Source organism: Lytechinus pictus, chromosome 4, assembly GCF_037042905.1.
Source record: "Lytechinus pictus isolate F3 Inbred chromosome 4, Lp3.0, whole genome shotgun sequence".
Classification (NCBI taxonomy): Eukaryota; Metazoa; Echinodermata; class Echinoidea; order Temnopleuroida; family Toxopneustidae; genus Lytechinus; species Lytechinus pictus.
Window position 1 is genome coordinate 9,339,921 of NC_087248.1, and position 15,208 is coordinate 9,355,128.

Here is a 15,208-nt window from a genome sequence, read left to right on the forward strand (position 1 = left end):
TTGATACCCTCCAGAATAACTTAATATATTTTTTTAGGAAATCAAAAAGTACCAACACACATAGTCCTTAGGTCATCCCTCCATCTCTTCATAAATTCATCATTTTCTCGTACTAATGAACGCTCCCCCGAAAAGGAGTTAATTAGCATCGACCAGGGAAGGCAATTAAAAAAAGGACCGTCCGTAATTATCCGACCACCAGACAACCAAACTTGCCTTTGGGCAAAAGCTCTAAAAATTAGATGTTTTCACCAAATGCAACACGGTTTTATTGTCACGGGGTTTTTTTCTTCAGAATATTCCACTGCCACCGTAGCAGGGAAATCCGAGCAGCAAAATGATTTTGTTTTTGTCGACAAAAATAATCATTCGTAAATTATTGGATTAATTACTTTTTTATATATTCTTTTAATTTAACATGTTTTTATTAAATTTCTTTTATCATTGTTCATACATGTATCTGTGGTTTTCATTTTATGACAGACCTTTTTTTATCTCTCTCTCTCGCTCTCTTTCTACCTCTCTATCTCCTCTACCTCTTTTATCACCCCTCCTCTTTGCTCAGTTTGTTTCACTTCTCCCCTCTCGATCTTTAAACTGAGAAAGCAAATCAATTTCTACACTGTAGAACTTCGGTGTTGATTCAACATCGACCGGTATACAGAGAAACACCAAGAAAAATGTTGAAATATAGCCCCAGGTTGTTTTTCAGCTAACACCAGACAACACCAGTCAGTGGTTAAATAACATTGATTCGATTCTAAACTGGTGTTGCTTCTAGATATCAGTTCTAGGAGAATGGGGATTGCATCCATTATGTAAAATAATATCTAACACCACTCACGACTTCTCCACTATTCATCCAATAATCCGATTTGGGACTAGTCTGCAACCCCATATCCATTCCGCCTTGAACTGCGTCCCAATCATCCCCGATATCCAACCTGTATAAATATTGACTCGTCACTCTCTCCTCGGCCTCGGGTCTTGACAATCGGTCGACACACCCTAGCATTCTTTAGGAAAGATACTCGCTCTTGTAAATAAAGTACTGGCTTTCGAAAGAATCCGCTTTTCATTAGCTAACGGAGCTCCCTTAAGCTGTTGATATATAAACCCCATGCTTTTGTAAGATGCTCATGTATAGACATACCCTTTACGATATTTTATCTAATACATGTTACACAACTCTTCTTCTTCCCCTCTTCCTCTGTTTCACGCGAGATCTCCTACGCTACTATGTCTGCAGGCCGATATCTTTCTAGCTCAATTATCTTGGAGAGGTTTTGAGGAGATCCTTATTTACTGAATCCTCTCTGACTGTACCTCGCGAGGGCGATACGCTTGTTTAAAAATTCATTTGAAAGCGCCTTTTCGTTTGTTTACACCAATCCATTTGGGAAAATGAAGAAAACAGGAACAAGAGGGGGGAGAGAGAGAGGAAATGCGAACAAGATAGAGATTTAAAGACTAAGCAATAAGATGGAAGAAAGTCATTTCATGAACTAGAAGTACATTTTTGTCTTAAATGCTTATTTTATATCACTGCAGTCCTTTTCAATTAACAAATTTAAGGCATTTCATGGTTTTGCTGGCTTGAATAATTCTATTGGAGTTTCACAAAACAAGACTTCAAGTATGGGATACATGTCAACATTTCCGGAATTTGGTGAGCGAGCGAATTGAGCGAGGCCAATAAAATCAATTCAATTCTATTTATGTACACTCTCCATAAAAACATGAAAACATACATAAGGTACATAGGTCAAACATTGTCACAACATAAAAAAACATATTTATGAGAATGAGGGGCCAACAAAAAGAGCAAATAGCCTTATTGAGCGTTGACCCAACATCTATAAGACAAAATCGAAAAATATTACAAAAACAGATAACATAAATGAAACAGATATTAACACATACATTCAAAATATATAGCGTAGTTATACAAGCAAATTTAAGAATACAAACTTAAAAGATGTAATTTGTAATAACGTTTGAAAGAATTGAGAGTTCGGCATGTTTTAATAGAATACGGTAAAATATTCCAAAGAATAGGTTCTTGAAAAAAATTGACTTATGAGAAACTGAGGTACATACTCGTGGTAAATGGTAATCAAAATATTAGACTGCGGGTGTCGTGTTGATGAATCGAAAAATTAAGGCAAAATTTAGACATAATGGAATCAGGGATAAGTGATTTGGAACATAGATACATAAATATTGCGATGTTAAACCTATTTAAATCAGACAAATTAAGTAGATGAAGATCATGAAAAAGTGGCAAGGTATGGGCATTATAAGAGCTATTACAAATGATCCTCACGGCCTTTTTCTAAAGTATATATAATATGTTTATAAAACAATCAGCGGTGTTAGACCAAACGATATTGCAGTAATTAATATGTGAGAAAATTAAAGCATAATATAACATAATCAAAATATATAAACAAACTTTAAAAAATAATATATTAGACGTGTAAATCCGGTGGGAGTTTCATAAAGCTGTTCGTATTACAGTTAAGAGCGACTTTAAGAACGATCTTTTATTGTGGTAAATGGTATACACCAAAATGTTCATTGATTATGATTTAGTGCGTAAGAAAGGATCAACAGTCGTTCTTAAAGTCGCTCTTAACGTACAAACAGTTTAATGGAACGGCTTAATGATCACGCTTCTCATTAAAATTCAAGGTTTCGTCTGATTCCCACTCTTACTGCAATGTTTTTATAAATATTTTATTGACCCGACTTGGTTTTGGGCAATTTACAATGATCTTCTCATGTAGTATTGTACTTACTGATTGTGCTTACATGATTGATGTAAGCATTTTGCCGGAAGCGATTCTTCATCTTGACAATAGAGTAAGTCGAACAATGGTGTAATTTGAAGAAGATCATGGAAAACAATTGCTGGGTTAATACTCTAAGTAGAAACTCAGTCTTGGGATTTTCCTGAGAACCATTATCTATCTTGGGGGAGGGAAAGATCTCTGAATTCTTACGCATAAACGCGCATTCACACACACATGCGCGCACGCGCGCCCTCGCATTCCATCGCACGCCTTCACAGACACCCACCCCATCCCACAGACACATATCACCGGCACTACGAGGACATTCATTTATTTTTTGCTATCAAATATATCTGGCTAATGCCATATGTTGTCTTGGTGATGAATTTTCTTTACGCCATGCAGACAAAAAAAATTAACCGAAAGTCCAACTCAATCCAATGTTATTCACTGTACTGTATACAATAATATATGTATATATATATATAAAACATTGTGTAAAATAGTTTAAAGTGTACCCTCGGATGAATGTTAGATTAAATCACTCAAAACGTTTATCCAACGCTTTTCCTTTCATAATAATATAATAGAAAATAATATAGGATTTATATAGCGCATGTATCCACCTTGTTAGGTGTTCAAGTGGATCCTATATTACCCCCAGCTAACCTAGTATAGCGATGCCGGTTCTCACAGCTATTTGTGGAATTACTTCTTGCCGGCACCCATTTACCTCACCTGGGTTGACTGCAGCACAATGTGGGTACATTTCTTGCCGAAGGAAAACGCGCCATGGCTGGGAATCGAACCCACGTCTCTCAGATTGAAAGAAGAGAGTCTCAACTACTAGACCAGGGGCCCGTCTTACAAAGATTGATCTAATCAATCACAACTATGGAAAGTCAACATATAAAATGCATCTTTATTTGAAAAAAAATTCTAGATATGAATGTATATCCATAAATTCATTGATTTCTTGACAATTTGGTGTGTTCTTTTTTTGTTTACAAAGGACATTTTACAAATTTCCTGTAGAAGAAATTATGACACTGATGGATTTCCATAGAGTTACGATTGATTGGATCAATCGTAACTCTTTGCAAGACGGGCCCCTGGACGTCCCACATATATGATTATCGAGAATAGAAAATCACTACTGTTTTCATATCTACATTAGATGGTTATTCCCATAATGTAGAGTAACAGCGAATGATCTGATTCATCTTTTTTTTCGAAACTCTCACATTTGACCACTTAACCTCTTAAACATGTAGCCTAACCACAACCTTGCACCTTCTGCATATCGTATACACACATGAAATACCCCCAACACACACACACCCACATACAACCCCACCCACACACACCCTTACCATCACCAAAGCCATATAGACGTTAATCACGAGACGTGCAAATTATGGGTGGCAAGCATTATCTTATACAATGCCTTTACGTAAGTAACTTAAAGAGATTAGAGAGATGCTTTGTCTTTGCATGCAGATCCTGGTTGATCCAGCCGTATTTTCAGAGGACATGGGAAAAGCAATTCTCATTTTATGTCAGTAATTGTGAGTAATACCTATGAGACGCAAGGGCAAACAGGATAAGTGTTGACCGAGTGTAGGCCAGTGGAGTCTACCTTTTAACACACTTGGGACAGGAGAAACAAACAACCACATATCATGTGCCTCCGCTTCTTTCCTTCTCTCTCACTCTCACACACACTCCCAATCCCACAAACTCTCTCTCTACCTCTACCTCTAACTCTCTCTATCTCTCGCTCCCTCGCTTCACCCGTTTCCCCCTCAACCCTCTGTCTGAATCCCACCCCCCCCCCCCCTCTTTCTCCCTCTCGTCCTCCCTTTATATCACTCCCGTACTTTTATTCGTCTTTTGGGGGTCTCGTCATATAACCATGGACTTGTAAGTCTATGATTATAACCAATAAAAGTAGATCGTGACCTTACTTATGCATAATACTTTAATTGTGTTATCTTCACCTTCAGTTACACCTGAAAGGGTAAAATTTGAATAATTTTCCGAGTATTGAATTTAAAAAATCGAGTATTGAATTCAATCGGATGTAGAAGAACAGGAAAATCATATCATTTGGTCAAGAAAATATTTGATGAGTTCATTTTGATTGGATAAAAATTGCCAAACCGTATTGTGAATTCTAACGCCAATTTTCAAATTCGTCCATCGGTGATACTTAAAATATAATTGTTGTCATTTGAAAAGGAGAGTTTCTCGTTATTCAAATTTCTCTTTTATTCTTGCCTCACCATCCCCACCCCTCTCCCTTTACCTCTCTTCTTTCCTCGCTCTTTCTTTTGCTTTCTTACTTTTTCTAGAGTTGACCCTCGAGCTATTCCCATAAGCCTTTGTTGCAAAAAGTATGATGATAAAACTCTCCTTTACGTCTTTGTTAATGTATCAAGGTGATCTATTGCTTTTCAAAATCTTTTCAATATTGTTCGTGACAATCACCAAAGATTCAAAATTACTAAGAAATGTTCTGTTCTGATTATATTCTCATTTCTGCCTTTCGTGTAAAACAAAATCCATCCCGTTTGAATAAAAACAAACGACCTTGCCAAAGGCGACAGTTTTATTACATACACATGATACACGCTCGTTGAAATAGAGCAAACCCTCAAGTGATTTTATTTTTCGGCCACCCAGATATTTACAAAAAGAACAACCTCAAAATTTGATACACAAGAAACTGTCAAAAGGATGAAAAAGGAAATGATTACTACAACAGGGTGCTTCATCGAAGGAGTTGGGGGGGGGGGGGCGGGGCTCCTTCACACTTTTAGCGCTTTGAAGAGGAGATCTCAACCCCAGTTTATCTGGTGCAAAAATAAACGAGTCAAATAATACCAAATCATGACGCACTGACGTACTTTTCACTACCCTTTTTATATCGATAAAAGCATGCTAGATGCATGTTTCCCTGAAATATTCAACCTCTATATTTAGCCATATATTTGCATCCGTTGCTCTTAGTGTGTGACTCTTCAACGCCTTTCATTTTCTTTATTAATTGTTTTGCGTTTGAAAGTTTGAAGTTTCTTCGACAAACACTAAAACCGTGATTTGCTGCCAGCACAATTCGATTTTCATCTGACGTCAAACATGTCAAAGGCATTTCCACCAATCGTTACTCAAAATATATCTCTTCGACACCCAATCGAGTTGTCGGTGTTAAAACAAAAATTGATATTTTCGTGCGGTTCAAAAATAGATGTCAAATATTGCTCTGGCCATTGTACTTGTGGTCGCCGCCTAGATAATGAAAAGTCAAATCCGACAAACATGCTACATAGTTTAATTTCATGAAATGCAATCAGCAAGGGACATGAATGAAATGTTGACTGATTGGTTCTTTTTTTTATTCTTTTTTATTGTTATCATGATTATACCGAGACGTCTTTTTATTATTCAGAAGAAATTAAAAAGAATAAAAATGTTTCAATGGGTTGTGCTGCAATGAGCGACATGCCAGTGCATATTCTATATTTTTGTTGCCGTACTCTTAAAGCCCCCCCCCCCCCCCCCTCTCTCTCTCTCTCTCTTGCTTTGAAACTACTGGCAAGGCGTGGGACCATTAACTTTGCTTTAGGAACAAAATGAAAGTTCTATATTTTTTTTATAACAGTAAATTATTGGAGTGACAGTTCATCTTGCATTTTCTAATCGGTATTTTTTCTCATTCTCTTCCTTGAAATATCACCGTGCCATCCAAAAAAAGTTTTCAAACAAACAATTCCATACCATACCTTTGAATATTTGATAAATGGCAAGGAAGACGAGAAAATTGACGTATTTATGTATCCCTTGCAGGCTGCACTCAAGCCCCGGGGCTTACAATAATCAACAATTTTCCCTTTATTTTGCTGGTAATTTCATTTTTCATGATTACTAATTGCCATTAATAAAGGAGAGAGAAGCATTGAAGACCCCTTAGGGGGTAGCTTCGATCTGCGCAGCGAAATATACATGGAATAAACGAAATCAACACATTTTAGTTTCCATTTGCCATTGAGGGGGTAGAGGGTATTATCCCAAAGGCATTTGTGATATTTAGGCAAACAAGATATGAGCCAGCAAGGGCATGTAGACTAATGAATAAAATACATCTGTTTTGACTTCATCCACCGTGAAATTATAACATTTTGAGAAACTGCTTAAGTTTTTATAAAAATTATTTAAAACCATTTCCTTCATTTGAATTCTTTATTTCCTCTTCGTGATAATTGAAATTTCAAGAACACACAAGGAGAATATATGCTGCAATTACCTATAATAGAAATATATTAGAGAAGAATGTATTGTGCTCATAATGTCAATCTATTTCATAAATCAGAGTAACTATAATTTCTAAACTGCTATTTGGAATTAGGATTGCGAGTGAAATTAATTTAAAACATCAATCATGAATGTACGAAAACATTCATTGTTCGTTTTTATACCCATTAATCGTCTTTTAATGGAACTAACTAAAATCACTTGTTTAATAATCAAAAAAGAGAATCAGGACTTTAAAAAGCAAACAAAAAGAAAATAAATCTTTCTCAATGCTTAATCTAAATTCAGATAGTCGAAGTGAACAACATATAAAAACATTTATGAATAATTTCTATACCTGGGAAATTACTTAAGATTTTCAGCTCTAAATCTAAATCCAGTATTCGGCTGGTCTACAGCCAATCTTAAGTTACCAAGGTTCCTGTAATTGAGAACTGAATACGGAGTAAATACGCGTCTAATTAGAGAATATCACGTTTTTGCTAATTGCTGACAAATTACTCACTTTCACCCAGAATCATTTAACACAATACAAACTTCTACATACATACCCATACCAATGGTGATTATTTTTTTATTCAAAAATAGTGATCACTGGCAAGACAAAAGTAATGGCAAGGACTGATTTTAAAGTAGGCATATATTGGCTGTATTTAATAAAGTTGAAACCAAAATAACTCCGAATATGCCTTTGATAGATGTGTCACGTCATTTCGTTTACTAAACACAATATGGCTTCAATTCTTTATCTGGTTATTCGTTGATTGTTGATTTCCGATTGTTCTTCCATTTTAGGTTTCGATTTTTACAAATCCATGAGGTTAGTAAACTTTGATATAATTGCACGACTAAGCTGAACATCATGTACATACATACGATAAGAATGAAATAAATAACGAGCATTCGCAACCCATATGTTGCATAAATGAAACATGGTGTAACCATAATTCGCGCTTTTCCATATTTTGTGCACGGTCGCATTATAATTTGTTAACTGTCCCACTGGTTCCAATTTTTTCTGACTTATGATCATTTGATTTTCATTACAGATCGAGCATACTGATCTTATGATTTTCATTTACAGATCGAGCATATTGATCTTAAACAAATAGGAGTAATGCCGAAAATTTGTTAACAAATTATAATTTCCTCCTATAAAAGCCTCTTAATTTACTATCTATTGTCCACGGCGGACGGTATTTGAATATTAATGAGTCAGAAAGAAGAGGATCGAGGGTATTTGAATTCCAGTTCATCGTGGCTTAGCCGTGAACCAGAATAGCCTGGTGGTTGAGTCGCTGCCCGGAAAGCAGTAGATGACAGGTTCGAATCCCACTGGTTCCAATTTTTTCTGACTTATGATCATTTGATTTTCATTACAGATCGAGCATACTGATCTTATGATTTTCATTTACAGATCGAGCATATTGATCTTAAACAAATAGGAGTAATGCCGAAAATTTGTTAACAAATTAATGAATGTTGTAAATATCTGATAACACCAAAAAAAAAGAGTGACTTCTAATTACCAGGGAGGGTAATTTTCTTGAAGATTAGATCTCCCTTTGTGAAAATACATGTATTGACAAAACATTGGCAAATTATTTTACCTTTTGCGTCCGTTCCGAGAAAATTCGAACTTCTCGACAAGCATCAATAAAACGCAATTTTGTGAGCAGAGGTCCCCAAAGATATATGTAAAATGTGATACCAACCAATTCTATGGTATCTGAACCTCCATCTGATATAGTTATCTTACATAATGTCTGCTTGATTTCTTTTCTAAAAGCATCGCAAAACGATCATGCGCGAAAAAAGGTCACACTTTTCTGACACTTTTTCAGTCGAGCACGTAGAAGTTGTTCGCCATAGAATTTTGAGACCGTGATACCAGCGAAACCCTTAACCTACTTTATAATTCCTTCAAGAGATTTTTACGATAGGATTTTGTCCTCCGTTCGGTATTTATGATTTTAATCAATTTTGAGTGAAATGTAAGTATATTTCGTATGAATTGTGAGAGAAATTTGGTCGAATAGCAACTTTATTGTAATTTCTAAATTTAGCCATTTATTTGCATTCGTTGCTCTTAGTGTATGACTCTTCAACGCCTTTCATTTTATTTATTAGTTTTTTTGCGTTTGAAAGTTTGAAGTTTCTTCGACAAACACTAAGACCGTGATTTCCTGCCAACACAATTCGATTTTCATCTGTCGCAAATTATGATCACCTCATAATACATAAAACAGAAATGTTGAGGAAAACTTAAAAAGCATCATGCCATAAAGTTTAGATTTCCTTTTATTAAGGTAGGTGACGTGACGACATACTTAAAATTGAATCAAACCAAAATAAAACTTAAACAAGATAAACATCATGATTGATTTTTTTTTTAATCACGATGAAGTTGTGATTATAATTGTAATAAAATTTGCTGTTTTAGAGTTGGATATACAGCGTCGCCGTCTCTATACAAGTAAAGCGTTATGCATGCTTTTCCTGTGCGGTGCCAAAGCGCATTGTGCGATGCGTCGAATAATGATAGGCTAACATGTTTGTAGAAACCTGTTGTGCAATATCGTGTCGTATTATGCAGTCTTATCGCTATAATGATCATTAAATATAGTTATTATTTTGAACGATTTTTCTTTATAGGATACCATATATATTCCACTCGTTAGGGGCAATATTTATGGTATCCCACTGTGAAACATCCAATGTAATATGAATATCATACAATGATCAGATTATGACCAATTCCTCTGTAAAGCACTGTGAAAAATATACAAACGCAAGTTTGACTGTTTCCTAACAACACCGTATTTTAAAAAGGTCAACGTTTTATTTTACCTTCTGATCAAAGATCAGAAGGTAAATACAATGCATTCACCCCCCCCCTCCCAAAAAAGATTGTAATAATAATTATATATATATATATATATATATATAAATTATAAGACAACAAAACAATAATAAAAATAATGATAATGATATTTTTTTAAATATATGATGTAATACATAGGAAGCGTTCATCCAGTATCTGATACAACGACGGGATTAATGATTCAACACGATCATACGTCTAGTTTTTTGCCTCATAGTAATATTTCATTATGGCCTTCATAATTGAAGGAAACATGAGCCCTCGAGAAAAACAAAAATTTTCGCTGCATTGTGTTGAGGAAGGATACCAACTAAGCAAAATATAAACCCTATCTCAATAAGCCCACGCTAATGCATTTTCCCGTATATTCCCATGTCTTTCACTCCAGTACGTTTTGCTTACTTGTTTACCTTGCATGCGCCCGTATTGGCTTGAACGCCGCTATCACGTGATCGTGGTGAGAGGCGCCGCGTACTCTGTGCATCGTGTATCAATTCATTATTGTTGGTGTCGGGCGGAGAATGCTGACGAGTTACTTCTGCCGTTGACACGATCCTCCTAATGCTTTCTCTTGCCTGATCTGAATATTTTCTGTGCTCTAGCTTGGATATTATACGCCTTATCGCTTTGAAATTTCCTCTTCCTTTTTTTCTCCTGCAACAGATTGAAGTAAAATCCACATAGATGACGTTGTGCTAGCTGAAAATCAATTTTGTGAGTATTTTTAATTGAGTATATTTTTCGTGTTTTTGACGATATTTTTAATCATGAACTGGCGTGGGAGGCGTGGATGTGGTGCTCAAGACACGAGAACTGATTTTTACATAGGTTTTGTTACACTGTAAAAAATGAAGTGCTAATTTAGCACTTACAGTGCTTGTATAGTGACTGCAGTGCGCGTGCTGGTTTTCTAGTTTAAATTTGAACTAGAAAATCAGCACTCGGAGTGCAGTCACTATACAAGCACTGTAAGTGCTAAATTAGCACTTAATTTTTTACAGTGTACCTGATATATATTTTGTATTGTATTTTTCAACATCATCATCCTCAACGGATTTTCTTAATACCAGGTGGATTATATTTTACTACATACGAAATAGGAGACATGAAAAATATGAGGCATTTTCTATATTCATAATCCTGGTTTTCCGAATAGCTCGATTCGAAAATTCTCCGAAAAAGTGCAACAATTATATTAAAAAACTGCGACTTTGTCTCAAAACACTGATATAGACCTATCTATGTAATCTAAATGCAGAAATAACCGAGTTTTAAATGCGTTATCATTTTTCATGAGTGTGATTGGCGCCATCGACAAAAGGGAATGTATTTTTTATTATCATCTCCTCCTTCTTTTTCTTCTTCTTCTTCTTCTTCTTCTTCTCCTTCTCTTTACTCTCCTCCTTCTTTATTTTTTTCTTCTTCTTTCTTTCTTCTTTTTGTTCTTCTTTTTCTTTCTTTCTTTTTTTAATTATTTCTTTCTTCTTCTCCTTCTTCTTCTCCTTCTTCTTCTCCTTCTTTCTTCAGCTGCTGCTTTATACTGCTGTCTCTGTCTCTCAATGTATTATTAATATTGCGTCGTCATTTGGAAGCATATAAATCTAGTTTTTATTCTGATGTACTGTATGTATGTCTCACCATGTCTAACCTTTTCATTAAAGGGATGGTCTGGGCTGAAAATATTCATATCTAGATGAATAGAGTACAATTCATAAAGCAAAATGCTAAAATTGGATCAAATTGGATTACAAATAACGTAGTTATTACATTTTAAAGTTTATCAATATGTTGTGAAAACAGTTATATGCATGAATATTCATTAGGTGGGCTGATGATGTCACATCCCCACTTTCCTTTCTCTTATGTTATGACGTGAAATCATAAATGTTTCATTTTTTCATACATGTGTAAATGATGTGTCTGCATTATGATAAAATAACTTGCAGCAATAATTAACTCATATGCATTAAATCAGTTGTCAATCCAATTGTTTTGGTTCTTGGTAGAGAAAACTTGATTAAACCTAATTTCATATAATAACATACAAAAGAACAAGTGGAGATATGACATCATCAGCCCGCCTAATGACTATTCATAAAGACATGCCTAGAACTGTTCCACCGTAATAATGCAAATATTTAAAATTCAATAACTTCATTATTTGTTATCCGATTTTGATCAAATTTTCAGCAGTGTGCTTTGTGAATTTTTCTCTATTTATTAAGATATATATATATATATATATATCCAACCTGGACCATCCTTTAATGTTAGAAAGTCCTCATTTTCAATGAAAAGAAGAAGAGCATTTGTTAATCACTTCGTCAGATTATTTGCAACAAAATTTAAAGTAGAGACCTGTAACTACAAAAAACAACAACTTTGCGGCAGAGTTTTGCTGACCCCCAGACATGTATCCGATATCACCCAGGGACTTAATAAAAACAAGTTAAGCAGACAAGATCATGCAGATTATCGACAACATCTGAGGTTACGAAACAAGATTATGGTGATCTACAAATTCTCGACCCCGATTGGCTTTTGTTCAGTATAAAATCTAACTAATAAAATGCATCGTTACCATCGTTGCTTTGCTATAATGGAGAGGTTATAATGTTTGAAAATTTAATGGGAGTACGTACGCCTTCTCAATCAATATTTAATCAGATAGTGAACAAGTTACTCAAATTTACCACATACGTTGTTGTTAGGATGTCCTGTACTTATGTACTGTAATAATAATATTATTAGAGTACATATCTCCTCAACGCTAGTTTACATGTTTCATGTTTAAACATATTGTTGAGGAGATATGATAAGCAAGACCAAAATGTTTAAGTAAAGAAAACCTACAAATATATGAATTTAATATTCTCGGGGTTTTTTGCTATAAGAAACATGGTTTTTAGATAACTTTGAATTCTACATCATGAAGACAGCCATTTATCACTCATTGTCTATGTTGTCCTTTAATACACTTTTTACCTAGCTTTAGCGTTGTCACGTCATTTTTAAGTAATGTTTTCTTTCTTCTCATAACATTGTCTTAATAAACACGATGATTATTACGATAAACCTTACATAATCACACAGGTAAACCCTAATACATATACACACAAGACACACACCCACACACACACACACCCTCACACCCACTCACGCGAGCATGCCCTTTTGCACTTAAAGGGATACAGCAAGCAGACTTATGTCACATCTAAAAATGCATACATATACGACGCTCTCTTCACCTATACACAAGCAAGTACACACACCCAAACACACACTCTTTCACACACACCCACGCCAATCTCACACATATCCCACCCCCTCATCAAACAACCCACACGTGTATCAATTTCTCTAAAAATATCTTTATTTCCGCCTACAACGACGAAGACGACAACACTACTACTACTACTATACTACTACTACTACTACTACTACTTCTTCTTCTACTACTACTACTACTACTACTACTACTACTACTACTACTACTACTACTACCACTACTTCTACTACTGCTACTACTACTACTACAACTACTACAACTACTACTACTACTACTACTACTACTACTACTACTACTACTACTACTACTACTACTACTTCTTCTTATTCTTCTTCTACTACTACTACTATTACCACCACCACCACTTTTACCACTATCTACTATTTCTGCTAATGCCTCAACAACTACTGCTACTAGTATCAATACTATTACTAATACTATTCCTACTACTGCAACATCAACAACAACAACTACTACACTGTTAGAAAATCTATCCTTAGAATAAAAGAAGTTCCTGCAGCAGAGTCTCGAGAAGACCTGTAATCTTACCAGATTGCGTAATCTTACATTATATCATGTAAAATTACAGGAAGTTGGTATTTAGTGTATGGAACTCTACAATTTTCTTTAAATAAAACACCCTATTCCCCTATTTAAACAGACCTGTTCAGTTAAATTGCAGAAAAATTCCTGTTTTATGAATTTACAGAATGATTCCGTCCTTGCTTTCTGCATAATCTTCTTTTTTTCTGTAAAATCAGGGTTTTTTAACAGTGAACTACTACAACAACAACAACTACTACTACTACTACTACTACTTCTATTCTACTGCTACTACTACTGCTACTTTTGTTCTAGGCCCTTTTTCTACTATTTATAAACTGTAGGCCTACTTTCTTTTACGACTTATTTTGCCAAGTAGCAGAAGCCAGACAATCCTTTCAGATTAAGATATGACCATGATGGTGTGAAAAAAAATACTTCCTACTTCACGCACAATTTTTGATTTAATAGAATAATATTTCCTTTTCCTTCTCAAGTCAGAAAAACGTATATTACAGATTTTGGCTTAATCCTCGCCCGCGACACGATTTGTCCGATCAGATTAGCCTCTTGTTTATTTTCTGGAATCGCAAAGACAAAAAAAAACCTTACTTATCCATCAAGTATTTTTTAATATTCTTTTACGTACAACTCCCACTGATTACCTATGGTTTAATCATTTAGCACGTACTGATCGGTTTTCCACTGAACTTAATTAAACCTGACCGGATGAACTTGGATTTGATCTATTACAGCGGGATTACAGCTCGCTATTACATGCCTAGAACATTATTAGATTTTTACCATCCTCCTTTCTCCATCTCTCGCTACTAAGCTTCCTACATTAATGTCCTTTCGTTTATTTTCTTTCTTTATCGGTATTTCTGTATCGGAATGGCAAAACATGAATTGTAGTAGGTTCTCAGTTTTCCGTCTGACTTGAAAATTGTTCTTTTACAGTTGTATGTTCCTTGTCATTTAATATTTATTCTGTTTTCCTTTCGCAGCATCCCCCATCCCTCATTCTTTCTTTGTCTCTCTCTCTCTCTCTCTCTCTCTTTGTTTGTTTCTTTCTTTCTTTTTTTCTGTTGACACTCCTTCACTCCATATTTCTGTCTGTGTACTTTCGTACCTTTTCATATTACATCTACGCCTCCTACTTAAAATCCTCGCCTCCACTCTTTCAGCCTCTCTTTATCCTTCGATCGTCTTTCTCCTCCTCCCCTCAGTCCATCTACCTCGAAGAAAAGTGCCCATCTCACAAACTCAATCAAACCCGCCCCAGTGGACGTTACTTTCACACTTCATTGCAGATCATTTCCCGCGCATAATTTGTGGTCCACACCTCGCGGTGCGCTCCGTGGCGTTGCCTCGATCGCCTCG

General features: G+C 35.4%; 1 protein-coding gene across 1 annotated transcript in view; it reads left to right on the forward strand.

The window, feature by feature from the left end:
• Positions 1 to 10,486: 10,486 nt before the first annotated feature.
• Positions 10,487 to 15,208, forward strand: part of LOC129258478 (uncharacterized) — a 31,890-nt gene continuing 27,168 nt past the window's right edge. The window contains exon 1 of the mRNA XM_054896739.2: positions 10,487 to 10,707. The gene's annotated coding sequence lies outside the window, so the exon portion shown is untranslated. The remainder of the gene's footprint in view (positions 10,708 to 15,208) is intronic.